We start from the raw sequence: 14,003 nt of genomic DNA, 5'->3' as shown, positions 1-14,003 counted from the left end.
AAGGGTCCATCGTACAGCAAAATGTAAGTCTCCACACACTCCTTTCCCCAACTACTCATTTTCTTCCTGGAAGTAACCAGTTATAAATTTATTATGCATGATCTAAAAATGAAATAATGATGATAGCCACATTTGTTGGATACTTACTCTGTATCAACAATCATATAAGTACTACTATTATTTTCATTCTATAGATAAGAAAACTGAGTCATACAGACATTAAGACTCTTTTTTAAGGTCAGTCACACTTTGTAGGCAGGAGACTTGATTGAAGCAAAGCCCATTGCTCATGTATGTACAGATTGTGCTCAAATAAGAACTAAAGAGAATGGTTAGGAAAAACCTAGCTGAATTAAAACAATAGAGATTTAATAAAACTTAACTATTGTATCTTTAAAGGGGCTTTAAGAATTAATACTTTATTTATTTATGTAGAAGAATATATTAAATATCTGGCATGGTGCAGCTCTGTAAACATCCTTATGGAGCTAGTCTAGTGAGAGATGCAGACAAATGAAAAGCAACTACAATATTATACAGTGTATCAAACTGGGATAATGCCATAACAGAACTATGTGAAAGTGATTCCAGCATTCCCTGGCAGATGGCAGAAAACTGTTCAGGGAGCCTGGAAAAATAGCAAAAACATGACAGCATAGACTGAAAAAAATAGAAAGCTACTAGATAAACTGAAAAAAAATTAAAGATCCATGTTAAGTAGTGGTAAAAGTATCACCTGAAGTAACTTAAAAGCTAGTCCACCTAATGATTTGATAGATTTTTGTATTTTAACAGAGATTTATAGCAGGAAATTGTCAGCTAATTTACAGTAGTTGAGTATAAGGAACTTCAAGAAAGAGATGAATTCTAAAAAGAACTAATTTCTAAGCAAGTTTTAGGGAGACTGTAGAGGGGCTAGTAATGGCATTTTGAAATATAATTCTTATTTTCAGCTTGTCAAGCAAATGAAAGATTTTCAAATTAAGACATAGTCTAAGGATAAGGGTCAAATCACAGCTAAAGCTGCATGTATTTTTTCAGACTAGTAAAGAATTTAAGTAGGTATTTTTTCAGATGAACAAAATGGGTTCTTCAAAGCTAGAAGACATAGCTCTGCAGAAGCCTGGTTCCAAAGTAGCAGTAAGTCCATCTTTAATCTAACTCTGCCTTGCAAACAATTGTGGGTTTGGCTTCTAGTGCATGGAGTGAATTTTGATATTTAGAAAGTTCCCAAAGTTCTTAACAGAATTGTACAATGAAAGTACTGCCAGTGATAATGACCAAGACTAACCTGATTGGAAAGAGATTTTTGGCCCCTAACTTTACACCGACAGGAGCTTACTGGGAAAGCTGCACAAAGGGCATGTAGGGTGATAACTGGAATTGGACACTTGGAAACTTAAAAGCAGAGCAATCATAAAGTTCTGACACAGGAGATAGATGTAGGGTAGAGATATAAATTTGATGGTCATTAGCACATAATATAAATCCAGAGTTGCAAATCCAAGCTTTCAGCTTGGTTGAAATATAGGCAAAATCTTGGGACCCCTACATGATCGAGTTCCTCAACATGAACCCTTAATAGAAACAGAAAATTGTTGAATACGTACTTTTTTTTAAAGATCTATTTATTTATGCAAGAACTGGGGTACAGGCCAGAGGTGTGGGGGTGTGAGAGGATTCACCAGAGACAGAGTAGGGAACAGAACAGGCAGATTGACTGAAACACACTGCTGAGGGGAGCTGCGGGTGAATTAGGAGAGGTCTGCTGCACCATGTGGGTTGCTCCCTGGCTGGGGATCCAACTTGGGCTGCAGTGGCTGTGGACAGCTTCATAGGTTGCGTCTTAACCCCTTGCACCTCTGGGGAGGCCGTGAATAAGTACTTTTGAGAATATAAAGCATGAGGCTGGTTTTCAAGCACTGTTATATCAGTCTGATCCCTGGAAAGAAAAAAAAAATCACCCTAGATGGGTTCAAATTATGACTTCAGTGAAAAGAGCATTAACAAAGGTGTGGACAGAACTGATAGAGGTACTGAGAGGCTTGTGACAGTGGGGTACAATTTTGATGCCTACAACCAAAAAGTCAGGAGTAGGAAAGGTGTTAATAGAACACTGTTGAGGCCCAGCAAAACCTGGAGCTGGAGAGGAAGGAGGCAGGTAAGATACACCCTAGTCTTGCTGTCCTCCTGTGTTACATCTTCTGCTCATATCCCTCCCATTGAACAAACCAAAGGAAGATAACAGTTCTCAGAGGACAAGGTCCCAGGATATAGGCAAGGGAGAGAGGAGCAGAGAACATACCCGGATGAGCAAATGGAAAATAACTAGCACAGGTTTTAGGGTAATGATAAAGATTTAATTACATTTATAAATCAGATATCTTAAATGCACAAGGAAGATAGATAGATAGATAGATAGATAGATAGATAGATAGATAGATAGATAGATAGATAGATATCCCAGGTAGGGATAAGGACAGTTTCCATTTATATATATATATAGCTTCTGTAGCTTATAAATATGAATTGCTGGAAAGTTTGATGAGAAGGGGGGAAACCCTTTATTGTGATTCTCTACTTTTAATTATCAACATCATCATCATTATTTTAACTCAAAACAATAGAAACTGCAAAGTTTGTTTTTCATGCTTGCTATGATGAGGTATGTGTGCACTACAGCAGTACTGCATGGAAGTGTGTCTCTTCATCTTGTTTAAGAACTGACTTTAGGGCCTCCCCAGTGGCGGAGTGGTTGAGCGCTGGGTTGCGAAGCTGCCCGCAGCCTCTGCAGTGCTGGTTCGATCCCCGGCCCCCGGGTGAGGGTACCATATGGCATGCAGACCTCTCCTGCGGCCCGCTGTTCCCCTCAGCAGTTTATTTTGTCAGTCTGCCTGCTCTGCTCCCCGCTGTGTCTCTGGTGAATTCTCTCACCCTCCCGCACTTCTGACTGTACCCAGTGCTTGTATAAATAAATACATAAATAAATAAATAAATAAATAAATTAATCTTTAAAAAAAAAAAAAAAGGAACTTTACACATCTGTGTTGTAATACCCAGCATTGTGATGGATGACTAAGACACTGTCAACCTAATAACTTTGTTCTGTCACTCCACTGGTATTTAATTGGCATGAAATAAATTGCTAATCGGGATTCATTAACACATTTATTTTGGCTTTCTCCTCATAGACCTATTTAAACAAGATAGTCTGCGATTCCAGCAACTTCATGTCTAAACTCAATGTCAAGCATTTTCCTCCATGACGTGGGTGATAATTACAGTCTTGGGAACTGATGACATCAATCCTATACTCATGACAGTGAGAAGGAAATCTTGCCTAGGAGAACATGAGGAACATCAGCATTTACAGGTAATACTGACAAAAAAGTGTAACTTGCAGATAGACGGGGAAAGATGAATGTGGTGTCCTACAAACCCAGTGACAAAAGAAAATGATCACAATTTCAAATGCTGCATACAGATTAAATAAGGTCAATGACCGAAATGTGTCCATTTAATTTAGATGCGGGCCACTTATTGCTGACCACAGTGGAAACACTTTCACTGGGAACCTTAAGAGCAGAAACTCTGATCCACAAATTGTAGAATGAATGGGGAACGGAGATGTGAAAATACTAAGTATAAACTGTTTCAGAGATACTTAACTTTCAAGAGAAAAAGAGACAGGCTAGTAGCTGCAGAAAGTAAATGGAAGAAGAGATTTTTTTCCGTTTAGTTTATTTAAAGTGGTTTTAACTAGATACGAGTGTTAAACATGGTTAAACACTTTGGTGAAGGAACCAGTAGAGTAAGAGAAACTGACTCTACAAAACAGAAAAGAGTTTATCAGTGCATGGAGCCTGGCACTGGCTGCAAAGTAGATGATCAACACTTTTTTTTTTTTAAGATTTATTTATGCATACAAGAACTGGGGTACAGCCCAGAGGTAAGGGGGGTGAGAGGATTCACCAGAGCAGAGTGGGGAGCAGAACAGGCAGACTGACTCAAATACACTGCTGAGGGGAGGAGCGGACAAGTCAGGAGAGATCTGCTGCACCATGTGGGTAGCTCCCTGGCCAGGGATCGAACTTGTGCTGCAGAGGCTGCAGACAGCGTCACAGTGCTGTGCTTAACCCCTTGCACCACCAAAGAGGCCTGATGCATGTTTATTAAACAAATAAGTACATTCCTTAGGAGGCAGGAAGGCATTTAATCAAGAAACTAGATGAAGGAGTTATCTGCAGACAAGGAGTAGGACATCTCTTCTATCAAAAAGGTAAGAAGGTGGAAATAGTGTGGGAGCAGGTCATTTGGCAGATGTGGTGTTGAGCACTTGAGAAAGCTCCATCAGATGATGTTTTCCTTTAGAAATGAAAGAAGAGATTATCATAGAGAAATAAAAGAGGTCAACAGCTTGGAATTACAGAAAAGAATGAAAAAGACTTAGAAATAGTCTCCTATGGGGGGGCCTCCCTGGTGGCACAAGGGGTTAAGACGCAGAACTTTGAGGCTGTCCACAGCCACTGCAGCACCAGTTCAATCCCTGGCCAGGGAGGTGACCCACATGGCGCAGCAGACCTCTCCTATCTTGCCCGCTGCTCCCCTCAGCAGTATATTTCAGTCAATCTACCTGTTCTACTCCCTACTCTGTCTCTGGTGAGTCCTCTTATCCCCTGCACCTCTGACCTGGACCCCAGTTCTTGTATGCATAAATAAATAAATCTTTTAAAAAAAAGATGTTCTAAAAGTATGCTTCAGTGCACGGGTGCATTGGTGAAGGAAACTCTATGGGAACTACACTTGAGGGGGTGGAGGGAAGCAAATATTGTTTAAAAATGAACAATGATGTAAAAAAATTTTAAAAATTAAAAAAAATAAAAGTGTGCTTCAGTGAAAGGTCCCTTTCCGCAGCTTCCAGTCTCCAGTGTTTACAGTGGTTCTGGAAGGTGTGGCCCAGCCTATACTCCCTGTACAAGGCCTAAGAGAGAAGTCTGAGAAACTCATTCCCTAGTTCCTCCTGCTAACAAACTTCGTTACTTATTCTCGCCTTTGTTTTCCTGGCATTGTCCCAGCACATTTGAGAAATGCCAATAGCTCCCTGACAGTCCAAAATTTTGGACAATTCTGCCTCCCTGTCTGAACTGTGTTTCATCATTTCCCCTTGAAGACATTCCTTAAAACTCATTACAATTCTGATAACTACCTAACTAGATATTGACCCACAGACTTCAGTGGAGCAAACTGGGCATAAGGTGCAGGAAGTGGGGTAGACCGACTTCATTGTCTACTCAGTACCTTCGTGCAGTGCTTGAGTCATCTTTGGGGAAAAAAAAACAAGGGACATGGAAACCTGCTCATAAGTCTCAGCTCTAGTCGTACCAAGGGCTTAAGTCCCTCCGTTCTCTCAGGAGGCTGATGGTAGAAAACTCTTTTAGACAAGCCCCTACTTCAAATCTCCAGGAATGTGGCTTAAGTCAAAGGTCTTAACAAACCAATTCTATCAGGATCGAATAGAGAAAGCTCAACATCCCTCTGAAAGATTAAATAGTTATAAGATGGATGGTTTGTTACAATAATCAGGGAAACTGACAAATTTGACAAACAAGGTTAAGTATTACAACCCAACATGAAAATCGAACAGAAAAATTAATAAATGGTATGTTGATGCTAGTCATTACCTAACCAACAAATGATGTATATAGATAAAGCATTATTTACAAACTCTAGGATTTTTTAAATTACTTCTCATCAAAATTTCAGAGGCTGCAACACAAACTCTTGAATAACACATGTAGCTTCACAGGGAACTTTGCCAAAATAATTGATTATCTAATGGTGAGATTACTTAAAAGAAAACACTGCAAAAGTTGACCTAGGAAATTTATCTTTAAGCCAGTAGATTAGGGGGAGGGAAGGAGTCAAAATGATAATTAAGGAATTAAAAACATTCCAAGAAGCACTGGATCTGCCTCTGGATTTTATAGTTACTAAATTATCTCATCACTTTGCTCTAATGTACATGAGAAAAGTTATTTAAATCAGGTAATATTTTATGGTTGTGGCTATATCTCTAGAAAATCATTATTCTGTTTTAGATCATTAAACATATTACATGCTTTTGATTAAATTTTCACTTCTCTCTTTGCTATACATTTTGATATTCTCTGTTTTAAAGTAATTCTCCCTTGGTAAGCAATCTATTGATTTTCTATTTTTTTTTAATTTATGTATAAGAACTGGGGTGTAGGCCATAGCTGCTGGGGGTGAGAGGATTCACCAGAGACAGAATGGGGAGCACAATAGGCAGATCTACTGAAACACACTGCTGAGGGGAGCAGCAGGCGAGATAGGAGAGGTATGCTGGGCCATGTGAGTCAGCTCCCTGGCCAGGGATCAAACTCATGTTGCAGTAGCTGTGGGGATATCACTGAGACTTTAACCCCTGCACCACCAGGGAGGCCCAATTTTCTAAAAATAAAAATAAAAAATAAAAAAAAAACAGCAGTGAGAGGCAGTCTCTGAAAGAAGCTATTTTTTTTTTTTTTTGAATTTTGCAATAGCAACAGAAGAAGGAGACCTGAAACAGGGAAGCTAGAAAATCTTTTTTATTGGACCTCACCATTATAAAGTATGGGACAACTCATTTCATTTTCAAAACAAGCAATAGAAAAGAATTCAGTCAAATTTCATGCAAAATTGCCATTTGGGACAACATGGATAGCACTGGAGAGGATTATGCTAAGTGTAATAAGTCAGGAGGAGAAAAACAAGTACTGGCTGTCACTTATATGTAGAATTTAAGGAAACAAAGAAAAGGAACACACAAAAAAAACCTTTGAAATACAATTGCAGAGAATCTAGAAAAACTGAATAAGGGACCGGGAAAAAGAATAACTATAAGAAAGGAAAAATCAAAATCAACAAACAACTATAAACCAGAGACACACTATGGGGGAGGGGGTGGGGAAGGAAGGGATGGGGTCAAAATAAGGGGGGTGCAATTGTATGGGGAATATAAAAAAAAATTGGAAAAAAAAAAAGAAATACAACTGCAGAACTAAGACGACCAGAAGAGGAAGCTGGGGGTGGAGCAGAGCAGGCCGGGGGCTCAATGGGTGGTGGCAGAGGATGGTGGTGCTTTGGTGATGGGGTTGGTGTGATGACATACATCTGAAGAGGTATGAAGTTATATGCCTAAATCATATGCTGTGTTGTAAACCTCAATAAAAGAATTAATTTAATAAAACTTAAGCCAAGTTTCATGTAAAATTATTACATGAAAAAGTAGAATAAAGGATAAAAAACCCTAACAAACCATAATAAAAAAAAATGCTTCAAGAAGACATGACAACAGATGATGAACCTATAAAATCTAATATTTCAAAATAAACTAATAAACTGATATGAAGTAGCAGGTGAAGCACATGGTGGCTTTCCAGCCAGCAAAAAAACAGAAGAAATAGAGGCAACACAAAGTCTTAAGAAACACAAAGCCTTAAGAAAGGTGGTCTTGTACAAAAAGACTGAATATTATAGAATATTATGAAAAGAAAGAAATCATATTGTACAGCAGAAGGAAATTCGGGTGTCCAACTTGATGAATCAAGCAAATTCAAAGTCCTCTGGGCCAGAAATGAACTTATTACAAACCTAAGTGAAGCAATTCAGACATTCAGCAAAATGATAATAGATATAACCACACACTGGAAACACTGGTCCCCCAGGGTTTATACTCGTTGCTATAGACCTTCACTGCAGGAAGCCCCATCCTTCAAATTAAGCTGCTTTTATAGTTTGAAGGGATTTGCAGATATTGGAAGGAGACCATGACAGTCTTTGTCTCTAAAAGCATTTGTCCTACCATTCCTTTAAAAACTTCTATAGGCCAGAATATTAATTTATATGTGACTCCCTCAAACCTGTTGCCTGAATCACCACAGCTTACACTCTGAAGTCTCCCTTCGTGCTGTGTTTTCATGATAATAACAGTTCTGAAATGGCACATCTTAAATATTCTTTTGTTCTTTCATTTGCCATAGAAATGTGAAATGCAGTATGGCATGTGAGTGCTTTTCTTTATTTTTATTTTCCCCCTCCCTATAAGTGCATTTCTTTAACAAATGTTCTTCATATGCTAAGAGTAGCTGAAGATTAATAGCTACTTTTGCCTAGGGCACTGTTATTCAAAAGAACATAAATCAAGATCAAGTTCATCAAGCTGTGCAATCCATTATACTTAATATTTCTGTGTGCTGAGAAATGGTGGTTAAATCAATAGTGGAATATTCCCCTTATTAAATACAGGCCCTAGTAAAATCAGCACTCCTTTGCAAATGACATAAAATAGTAAAATTCCATGTAACTAATGGTCTACCTAAGAAATTTCTTATTCAAATTTGAAGATTTTTAATTATTTAATTCTGAAATTCTTGATCAGTATAGCCAAGTGTATAGTGTAGATTTATCCTAACAGCATTCATTTCCTAAGAGTTAATGAAATGTGAACTAGCACAAAAGGAGGTAGATTATTTCTTTAGGCAATATATATAAAAAGCTATATAGCAAGTTACCACCAGAATGTTAAATGCGTTTAATTGCTCCCGTGCAGAAAAGAGTTAATGTAGCAGTCCTAAGTGCTCATACTTCAAAACCCCTGCTTACAAGGATGCTCTTGGCTGGCATCTGGGAAATTGATATCAGGAGAGTTCCCATCATTAACTGATATGAATGTGTCTGAACTATTTGAACAAACAATATAATTTATGCAAACCCCAGCATTCCTTCTGGGAGTCTAAAATTTGTGTGAGTGCCAGGCAGTGGTGCCTATATGTTCAGTCCCAATAAAATCCTTCCCTGTTGAGAGCCTCTAATGAGCATCTCTCCTTGGCAACATTTCCCATAATTTGTCACAATTTGTTGCTTGAGGAATTATATGTGACTTCATCAGAAGAGGAATCTTGAAAACTTTCATCTGCTTTACCCTGGGTTTATCCTCACATGCCTTCTCTTTGCTGATTCTGCTTCACACCTTTTTTTTGTTGTTGTTAATTTTATTTACTTTTGTGTAGAAGAACTGGGGTGCAGGCCAGAGATGTGGGGTTGAGAAGATTCACAAGAGATAGAGTGGGTTGCAGAACAGGCAGATTAATACACTGAAATACACTGCTGAGGGCAGCAGCAGGCTGGACATGAGAGGTCTGCTGTGCCATGTGGATTAGCTCCCTGGCCGGGGATTGAATTCAAGCCATTGCAGTTGTAGCACTGAGACTTAAACCCTAGGCCACCAGGGAGGTCATGCTTCACATCTTTTCACTATATGACCATATGCTGAGTTCTTCTAATTAAAAAACTAAGGGTTGGGGCCTCCCTGGTGGTGCAAGGGGTTGAAACGCAACCTATGAAGCAATCCGAGCCACTGCAGCACAAGTTCAATCCCCAGCCAGGGAGCAACCCACATGGCACAGCAGACCTCTCCTGACTCACCCGCTGCTCCCCTCAGCAGTGTACTTCGGTCAACCTGCCTGTTCTGTTCTCCACTCTTTCTCTGGTGAATCCTCTCAACCCCCACACCTCTAGCCTGTACCCCAGTTCTTGTATGCATGAATAAATAAATCTTAAAAAAGAAATAAAAAACTAAGGGTTGTCTTAATGACCCCAAACGCAATCCCCAATCTACTTATTTTTTATTTATGCATATAAGAGCTGGGGTATAGGCCAGAGATGCTGGGGGTGGTGGTGAGAGGATTCACCAGAGAGAGTGGGGAACAGAACAGGCAGATTGACTGAAATACACTGCTGAGGGGAGCAGCGGGTGAGACAGGAGAGGTCTGCTACGCCATGTGGGTCTCTCCCTGGCCAGGGATTGAACTAGTGCTGCAGGGGCTGTGGACTGCTTCAGAGTGCAGTGTTCAACCCATTGCGTACTAGGGAGGCCCCCTAATCTACTTTTAAAAGAATCCTTAAATTGAGAATTTGTAGTTTGCATGCCAACATAAGAAACGTTTTTAAATTCACTACTAACGAAAATTTAGGGATCCCTATGCATTGTAATTCAAGAAATCTACAACAATTGATTCTAACTATAACTTGCTATGATGTCCCTTGCGATGCTATAACCAGTGTTAGGAACAATTGATAAAAATCTCTTTTAACTGGGGTCTATCAATAGATGTTGTTAGTGTAAAATGATAGCTGATCTGTGAAGTGCTCTTTTTACTAGGCAGGACCCATTTGCATCTCTTGACTAAACTGTATGTTTTGCTTTTATCTTGCAGTCACTCTAATGAGTGCTTGAGAGGGTTTTTTTGGGGGGGGTTCTTTCCTAATTTTAACTTTAGAAAACTAATAGTTAAATTGTAACCCAGTCTACACTACTGTACAGGATGGTAACCTATGCACGACATTTCTCGGCACTGATTGCAATTTTTTCCTCTTATTTTTACATGTAATTACCTTCCTTGACATCTTTTACTTCTCTTCCTGTATGTGTTATGGTCAGACATTTCAAAACTTTCCCGTGAGGGCTGAAGCAAGGAAATTTTCAGATAAAGCCACATAGGAAGGAAGAAAAGAAGTGCTAAATCTATTGGACATCTACAACAAGAATGGTGAGAAAATATACACCATTAATACAGAAAATGAGAAGCAAAGACAGAATGAGTCAATATACCACTAAGCACTATGAGGGGTACATTACAGTGTCCAGCTGTCTGCTGTGCCTGAGCCTGCTGGACAGAGACATCTTACCAGTGAATCATAGATGGCTTCTATAATTCCCTTTTTTCTGTCTTCATGTCACTGAGCAACCTTCTGATTTGCATTCCTCAAGGGGTGTTAATGTTTTCAGTGTTTACTGTGTTTCAAAAGTGGTGCTTAATTTTCGCGGCAACCCTAAGGGCTGTTATCCCTGTTTTACAGCTGAAGAAATAACTACCATTTCTACCTGGGGCTGCCCCTCTGGTCTCAAAATAGTCACTGACACCTCTCTTCCTACACTTTTAAAACATTAAAGCTTTTATCAAAGAGCAGCGTCTCCATTTGATGCATCCTTGTCTCCATCATAAGCATCTATGTAGCATAGCAATCTCAGAATTTTTGAGTTAACATGTCTACTCACCCCCTGCTCACCCCCTACACACCCTATATGAACTGGTGGGCCAAGCACAGGGTAATAAAAGCCTCCCCCAAGAAAAGAGACAAATGGAAGACGGGGCATTCACTGGTCCAGACAGCATGAAATCTTGCCAGCAGCCATGTTGAAGACCCCTCCCCCCGACCCAATGTCATGTTCATTCATTGTGCAAAATGGATAAATCTTCTGCTCTCCCACATTCTATAGTAAACTAACCAGTTGATTTTTGTTATGTGTTATTGATTGTATTACTTCCCTTCCCCAATAGGTCAGAAGCCCTCTGAAAGCTGTCTTTTCGCTGCTGTACCCCAAGTGATTAGCACATCAGGTATGTTCAATAAATATGTGTTGAGTGAATGAGTATCAAAACCATTACAGTCCCCTCTTCCCTTACATTTTTCAATATAAATTAGTAAGTATGGGTTTTAATCTCTATAATGGCATTCAGTGAATTTGGTCAGCATGAACCATTCCTCCTAAGGTTAGCTCACTGGCCTGATTGAGTTTGACTTTCAAAGCTCTAGATGCTGGTCCATAGACTCATTTCCATCATCCATAGCAAAATGCTGTGCATCAGAGACTTATTACTTGTTTGTTTTCACTTCAGAGGCACATACTTAAATACTGGATTAATCATTTCATCATGGTCCTTAGTTTGTGACATACTTTTGCCATTGGTCTAAACATAGCTCTCTTATTTTATGTATGCTAATGATATAATAAATGCCATGAACTTATCACCCAACCTAAAGAACTGAACGTTACCAATAATCTCATGTTATGGTTTCCTCTTCTGTTCTGCCCCTGACTTCTCCCTACATTATGGTACGAAAGTAACTACTACCTCTATTTTGCTTTTCATTTTTTTACTTATTTATTTATACATACAAGAGCTGGGGTGTGAGCCAGAGGTGTTGGGGGTGAGAGGATTCACCAGAGACAGGTGGAGAGCAGAACAGGCAGATTGACAGAAATACACTGCAGAGGGGGAGCAGCAGGTCAGACAGGAGAGGTCTCCTGAACCATGTGGGGCTCAAACTCATGCTTCAGGGGATGCTGATAGCTTCACAATGCTGAGACTTAACTCTTTGCACCATCAGGGAGGCCCTTACTTATTTTTTTATAAATTTTTACACGCACACATATTCAACATTATGTGACTAATCTCCACCTATAGTGTTGTATTTTTGGCTTGTTAATTTTCCCTCAATACAATAATATACTGTGGAAAACATACCACTATTATTAGCTCTCCTGTCCGTGGTCATTTGGGTTGTCAAGTGCTTCCCTATTGTGAACAAGAAGCTAAGGACATTCATGAAGATAAATGGGTAAGGATTCTAGCAGTAGAATTGCTGAGGCATAGGACATACATAATTCAACTTTATTAGATAATTCAAATCATTTTCAAAAGTGATTGGATCAATATTTACTTCCTTCAACAATATATGAGTTCCCATGGGTATTCTTTTAACTTCTTGCTTTCCTTAAAATGATAATTTCCTAGAAAATGCCCATTTTCTATGGAAATGCCAAAATCTCTGTTTGAATGTATTTGTCACAGTCTTTGGAATAACCAGAAAAGAAGTTGGAACTGGTCTGCCCCCTGAGAAGAACCACTGCACCAGAGGAATTAGAAAGAAAATGTCAGAACGCTGGTGTATAGCCCCCTTCTTGCCACATTTGTCAGAGTTCTCAGGCAAGGTTTATGTGCAGAGGTAGAGGGAACACAGCTTTGGAAGGAGGCTGTCTGTATCTGGGTGCAGAAACTGGCTGGGACTTTAGAATTGTCTTCCTTGTGAAGATGAACATGTTCTGCAAGCACAAAGAAGGATGCCTATAGTTGGTGAGCAAAGAGGAATACTGTTCCAGTCGTTGCTAGTTTTCCTTAGAATCCATTTTTCACTCATAATATAGCAATAAAATTTTAACTGTGTGCACAGCTACCCAGCTACAGACTGTTTCTAGTTTCCTCTGCAGTTAGATGTGGCTGCATGAGTAGGTTCTGGCCATGGGGTGTGAGTGGAATGAGCTAACACCTAGGAGATACGTTTACATGGATGAGTATGCCTGTCCCTTTCCCTCTTCTGCTGCTTGGTATGTAGACATGATGGAAATTGGACCTGCCATGTGTCACAGATGGAACCCAAGTTCAGAATGGCTTGTTATCTACAAATGAGCCTGTAGCCTTCAATGACTTGCAGAAAGACCATATTCTGTCAACAAAGTAAGAATTCTCAGCATCATTCTTATTCTTCCAAATCTCCCTTCTATAGGCACTGAAAACTGGAGACTCAATTGACTAGGTTCATGTGTCCACTGAGTCCTGATTTAACTTCCATCAATGAGAAGGACCCTCATTATGAAGAAAAGGGTGAAGAAAGTAGCCTGCTTCATTAAGCATGCTGACAGGTGGCAGAAAGGGTCAGTACAGTGGCTCCAGGTGAACTTCTGCCTTGTGAAGACTATTAGCAGTGGCTTTCCCTGAAATTTCTGTACCCCTGGATTTTCTAAAAGCCAGCAAAGATTTCTCCTGAATTGTTCCTTCAATTTTTCTGACAGATTAATGAACAATTTCTTGTATAAATTATCTTCCTACTTGAAATATTTAAAGCAATTTGTTTTCCAGATCAAGAACTTACACAACCATCTAGCACTTCTTTTGTCTGATTGCCTATTTTTTTCCCACATATTTCATTTTATATATACTTACACTTTTCTGATTTTTTTTTCCAACAGTTTTATATCTGCGGGGTTGCTGTTCCCCACCTATATTAATATAATATTCTTTAGATATCTAATTTTTATCCTTTGTATTTATTTATCATTAATCCATCTTGAATTATTTGTCCATGACTGCACTATTTAG

General features: G+C 39.3%; 1 long non-coding RNA gene across 2 annotated transcripts; it reads left to right on the top strand.

The window, feature by feature from the left end:
* The first annotated feature begins 3,201 nt into the window (after window positions 1-3,201).
* Window positions 3,202-13,886, top strand: LOC119259607 (uncharacterized). Of its 2 annotated transcripts, none has more exons than XR_005128512.2 (3): window positions 3,202-3,373; window positions 11,403-11,462; window positions 13,411-13,886. It is a non-coding gene; the product is annotated as an uncharacterized LOC119259607 (long non-coding RNA). The 2 variants fall into 2 exon arrangements; XR_008554352.1 differs by lacking the exon at window positions 3,202-3,373 and adding an exon at window positions 10,510-10,610.
* The last annotated feature ends 117 nt before the right edge of the window (window positions 13,887-14,003 follow it).

This window comes from Talpa occidentalis, unplaced genomic scaffold (genome assembly GCF_014898055.3).
Source record: "Talpa occidentalis isolate TD23 unplaced genomic scaffold, MPIMG_talOcc4v2.1 talOcc4.5, whole genome shotgun sequence".
In the NCBI taxonomy this organism is placed as follows: domain Eukaryota; kingdom Metazoa; phylum Chordata; class Mammalia; order Eulipotyphla; family Talpidae; genus Talpa; species Talpa occidentalis.
This window is presented reverse-complemented; position numbering and strand designations above follow the sequence as displayed.